This window comes from Chelonoidis abingdonii, chromosome 22 (genome assembly GCF_003597395.2).
Source record: "Chelonoidis abingdonii isolate Lonesome George chromosome 22, CheloAbing_2.0, whole genome shotgun sequence".
Classification (NCBI taxonomy): Eukaryota; Metazoa; Chordata; order Testudines; family Testudinidae; genus Chelonoidis; species Chelonoidis abingdonii.
The window spans coordinates 1,671,817-1,677,956 of NC_133790.1; positions in this window are offsets into that span (position 1 = coordinate 1,671,817).

Below are 6,140 nucleotides of genomic sequence, written 5' to 3' on the forward strand. Positions count from 1 at the left end.
CTTAATTCAGTAAGATTTGTCCGGGATATCACAGGAACTTGAGAACATAAGAACAACCATAATGAGTCAGACCAATTGTCCACCTAGCCCCATGTCCTGTCTTCTCTCCGTGGCTGATGTCAGATGCTTCAGAGGGAATGAACAGAACAAGGCAATTATCAGGTGATCTATCCCATTGTCCAGTCCTAGCTTCTGCCAGTCAAAGGTTTACAGACACCCAGAGCATAGGCTTCTATCTCTGACAATTTTGGCTAATAGACATTGATGGACCTGTCCTCACAATATGGGTTTACCATGGATTTATACAGAGGCATTATGATATTTTCTGTTTTATGATTTATCCCTTTCCTAATGGTTCCTCACTTTGTTGGCTGTTTTGACTGCTGCTGCACATTGAGCAGACGTTTTCAGAGAACTATCCAGGATAATTCCAAGATCTTTTTCTTGAGTGGTAACAGCTAATTTAGACCTCATCATTTTATATGTATAGTTGGGATTATGTTTTCCAATGTGCATTACTTTGCATTTATTAACATTGAATTTCAACTGCTGTTTTGTTGCCCAGTCACCCAGTTTAGTGACGTCCCTCTGTAACTCTTCACAGTCAGTTTTGGACTTAACTATCTTGATTTTGTATTTTTGTATTTCTTCATATTTTGCCACCTCACTGTTTACCCCCTTTTCCAGATCATTTATGAATGTATTGAACAGCCCTGGTCCCAGTACAGATCCTCGGGGGACACCACTATTTACTCTCTCCAGTCTGAAAACTGACCATTTATTCCTACCCTTTGTTTTCTATCTTTTAACCCATTACTGACCCCTGAGAGGACCATCCCTTTTATTCCATCACTGTTTATTTTGCTTAAGGGCCTTTGGTGAGGGACCTTGGCAAAGATTTTCTGAAAGTCCAAGTCCACTATATCAGCTGGATCACCCTTGTCCACATGCTTATTGACACCTTCTAGTTGCCACATCTGTCAAACAGTTCATCCGGTATCTTCTTGCAGCTCAATAGTATTTAAAACTACTGATGCCCTGAGTAGCTGGTTTACTTTGGTTTCTGAGTAGCAGCAGTGTTAGTCTGTATCCGCAAAAAAAAACAGGACTACTTGTGGCACCTTAAAGACTAACACATTTATAAGATTTTGTGGGCTAGTTTGCAGATTGGCCTGGTGGCTGTATTCACCACAGTAAGTGGAGTTCTCTCTCAGGTCCACAGAGAGGGCTCACTCTTACTTCTCTAAGCAGCCTGTGACACCATCTTGGTACCGAGGATTTGGTTACTGGCTGGCCACTTGACTTAACAGCTGCCAGCTCTCCCTTTCCAGTCTATCTGGCTGTTGTCCTCCCTCTCAGCTGATCTGGATGTGTCTAATTTTGACCATCCGCTGGCTCTTTGGCAGCCCTTGATATAGAATCATAGAATTGTAGGACCGTAAGGGACCTCAAGAGATCATCCAGTCCAGTCCCCTGAACTCATGGCAGGACTAAATATTATCTAGACCATCCCAGACAGGTGTTTGTCTAACCTGCTCTTAAAAATCTCCAGTGACAGAGATTCCACCATGTCCCTAGGCAATTTATTCCAGTGCTTAACCACCCTGACAGTTAGGAAGTTTTTAATAATGTCCAACCTAAACTTCCCTTGCTGCAATTTAAGCCCATTGGTTCTTGTCCTAGCCTCAGAGATTAAGGACAACAATTTATCATCCTCTTCCCTATAGTAATTTTTTATGCACTTGAAGACTGTTATGTCCCCTCTCGATCTTCTCTTCTCCAGACTAAAGAAACCCATTTTTTCAATCTTCCCTCATAGGTCATGTTTTCTAGACCTCTAATCATTTTTGTTGCTCTTCTCTGAACACAGCTGAAGCCTAATCAGGGTGAAGTAGAGTGGAAGAATGACTTCTTGTGTCTTGATAACATCTATAATAATGATGATCTCAGCTGGACCCTGCTAACACTCATTCTCGCTTTCCAGACAGGGTAGGGCAGAGAGAGGGGATGGGGAGAGAAGATGTCGTCTGGCTAACCTCGGGGAAAGCTGTGATCACCATTACTGAGCAGCTAAGAACCGTGCACATCCCTCTGTCTGTATGTGGTAGCCCACATCTCCCCATTTGTCTCCCCATGTCTTGTCTCTTTGAATGTAGCACTGAGGGGCAGGCACTGACATTTAATATGCTTGTTAGTACCTAGCACACTGAGGTCCTATTGTGGCTTATAGGAACTACCTCAATATAAGTGATATAATTATAATGGTGTGTTTGGACAATAATTTTATACAGTCCAGATACTTTTCTGAAGAGAATGTAATTGACCTGCTTCAGTCCTTAATCCTAAGTGGGAAACATCCTGCATCAAATACCGGTAAGTAAATTTGTACATGCAAATTCACAGAAAGAAGATATAGGCAGCAACAGAGATGCTATCATGTGACATGTGGAAGGTTGGTTGGCCAAGATTCATCAATAACTAAACGGTGCTTAAATAAAACTGCCAAGTACTAACGCTACCCTTTTCATGCAGTTAAAATCTTACAAGAGTGTAGTTCTACCATTGGCTAAGAATCAATGGGGAAAGGGAATAACGTATTTGGGGGGCCGGGCAGGGGAGGGGGTGAGAGAGGAAAACTGTAATTTGAGGAGCACAAGAGAGAAATGTCTATGGGGGACATTCCATTTCCATCGTCTAGGAAGGGTTGTTGTCTCATTGGAAACTGGGGAAATGCAATCTAGAGATGTTTCAGAGTTACAGCTGTGTTAGCCTGTGTCTGCAAAAAGAACAGGAGCACTTGTGGCACCTTAGAGACTAACACATTTATTTGAGCATAAGCTTTTGTGGGCTACAGCCCACTTCTTCGGCTGTAGCCCACGAAAGCTCATGCTCAAATAAATGTGTTAGTCTCTAAGGTGCCACAAATGCTCCTGTTCTTTTTGCAATCTAGAGAGAATTCTGCAGAATTATCTAGAGAGAGTTTTCTGCCTCTCTCCTTCTTTGATCTGTTTATTACCAAACCTTCAAAGCAGACTCAGCTGCCCCCTTTCACCAGCCTCTCTTGTGCTGTTTATCACTTGCAGGTGAAGGTTATGTAGTACACATCCTGACAAGCATCTTACATGGCAAAATGGTTCTGTGGCTTTCACTGTCAGTCTTTACATATATAAGGAGCAGGGAAAAGAATAAGGGATGTGGTCTTGAAAGATGGTTCAGCAAATATTATGGATTCCTAGAACAAACCATTAGCAAAGCCAAATCATTAACAGCCTTTTCCAAATACTGTGTTGGGAGTGCATGAGTCCCCATGGTAGCGCATGAGTCCCCATGGTAGCGCTACGTGAGGATACCTGAACTTATTGGAGACACTTGTCATTTTCAGACAGATGTTTTCTGGACTGTGCATTCCAGGGACATGCTTGCTGTTCATGCTAGTACACCTTCTCCAGCCCTATCATGCTTTGATTGATTCCTCCTTTACTTTAAGGATCCATACTAATATACAACTATACATAAAATACTATATATGGCTTCTTTCTTTGCACTGCACAAAACTCAGTCTTACTGAATGTCACGGACTCACAGATCGTGCCCACTCTTGGCCCTGTGCGGTCCGTTGGGGGTGCCCCTTTTAGTGAGACAGCCCTTCTCGGGGGTCCACTCTCTCTCGGGGTCAGGCCCCTCCACCTCCTGGAGCCGCACCTCTCTGAGTCTTAGCACGTCTGTCTCTGCCGTGGGCCCCCTCCAGGAGTTCATGCACTCTGGACCCCCTGGGCCTCTTCACTCCTGAAGGGGCTGATGCAACCCTGTTCTCTAGACTGGAGTGACTCTCAGCCAGCATAAAACAGGAGGGTTTATTGAGAGTTGAACACAGCACAGGAAACTCTCAGGGCCTCAGTCCTGGCCTCTCACAGTAACAGCACATCCCAGTCTCCCTGCATCCAGGTGGGCTCTGCCTGCTTCCCCTCGCCAGCCCGAGCCCCCCTGCTTCCCAGCTGAGTCTCTGATATCCCCGGCCTCAAGCCCCGCCTCAGTCCATTGTCTTCTTTCCAGGTAAACAGGAAGGCCTGAGTCCCCTCTCCTCACAGCTCTCCTCTGGCTGGAACTGGCTGGTCAGGTCACCGGGGTCCTCTCTCTGCAGCCCATTGTCCTCCCACTGGCCAGAACCGGTTGTGTCTCCTGGGCTGGGGTCCCGAGTCCCTCTCCGGTCCTCTGTAACAACAAACTCCCTCTCCTCTCACCTCGTTAAACCAGTAACACCCAGGGACATTGAGTCCTACCCTCTGTGCATGCGAACCCTGGAAAAGACAGAAAACCCCCACTTCGTCACACTGAAATAGAAGCATGGAGTGTCATATGGTGTGTTGGGAAGTTTCCTGCAATCAAAGAGATTCTACAATATCTGTAAGGTGACACCTTGCAAAGTTCCTGGTCCCATAAGAGCATAGCCCTGAGAGCTGAATCTTGTATCTTAGGGCTGGTCTACACGACACTTACCGCAGTGTCTACACCGTGCTGTGTGGACGGAGATGCATTCCTACCGACTTCCTTTACCCTTCTCTGGGAGGTGGAGTACAAACATCAACGGGAGAGCACCCTGCCATCGACTTAACACGTCTTCATCAGACCCCACTAAATCAACACCTCTGCCGATCTAGCCGTAAGTATAGACGAGCTCTAAAGGCGTGTCTTCACCATGGAGCTAAATTGGTGCTGCTGCAATCAATGCAGCAGCATCAATTTAGTGGGTCTGGTGAAGACATGCTAAATTGAAGGCAGGGCACTCTCCTGTACTCACCCTCCCTGGGAAGAATAAGGGAAGTCGGTGGGAGAGGGTCTCCGTCGACGCAGCACAGTGCAGACACCGTTTTAAGTGGATCTAGCTATGTCGACTTCAGTTACTGAAATAGCGTGGCTTAGATCGATTTCCCACGGTAGCGTAGACATGGCTTAAGAGTGTGAAGGGGGTCAGAAATAGAATGTAAACCAGGAAGCTCCCTGCAGATTTAACCAAACAGTTATTCCCACAACTACATAGCTCTCAGTGCTGATAAAGTTTCCATTGCTGTAATTATTAAACCTTTATAAGATCCTGGTGAGCACAGTGATATACAAGACTTGTAGTGCAAAACACACATAGTGCACGTAGCTCCAGTCTAAGAAGGCAGGCAACATACAGAGGGCAGCAGTAACTGACATTTTGTAATAGACATTTTGCAAAGGGATGACCTCGAGGATGGGCAAAATTCAGTGCTGTGGCGAGTGGCTACAGGTCCTTGAATGCAGCACAGTGTCTCATCCATCAGGGCTGAACGTGGCCTATTGTGCACTCTGTGTCTCCCCACACCACTGTGGCTCTGGTCTCAAGCCTGACATCTCCTGACCAGCACTGCAACAACGTGTTTGATAGCTTGTCTACTCTGGTGGACTTTCATGAGAAGCTTTTGGAGCGATTTAATAGATGATGGCAGAACAGCTCTATTCTCATCAGTCCACAAGCTGGTTAGTTGGTTAGTATATTACTCCAGATAAACTTGATTTAACAGCTATAGTTTGTAGTTTCCTCTGTCTCTCAGATCACTCAAAATTCTCAGGAGAATCCAAGAAGAGGATCAAGGTAAGCCATGGCATGCGCACGCCCAGCCCCCATCAGCTGTTAGAATTCTGCATTGATCCCCACTCTGTAATGGTTACCATTGTGTTAGGGAGCTGCTTGCTTGCTGTTTTTCCTTGAGCGAAGAGATGATTTCAATTAACCTGGTTTCACTATAAGCATTAATTTTATTTGTGTTTTCGAGGAAGGAAAAAACAATCAAAAATGTTTACACTCAGCAAGTTAAGCACCACTCTCTCTGGAAAAGGTCACCTCAAATAAACCCCATATTCTACAGCTTGCTTTCTTTCACAATCTAGCATATGGGCTGGTATTTAAGGCAGGGATTTAGTGTATAACGCAAAGCCTCTGGGATAAAAAAAAACATGTATGGTCTCTATGGAAATGGAGGCCATATCTTTTGAAAACTGTATCAGAGCTCTCCATCCTCTCCCCTTTATCATTGTATTTTAACCTACCAGCTGCATATTGAAGAGCAGTGCTTGCAAGATGATCTTACCCTTTTTTATTATTTCCCCTCATGTGT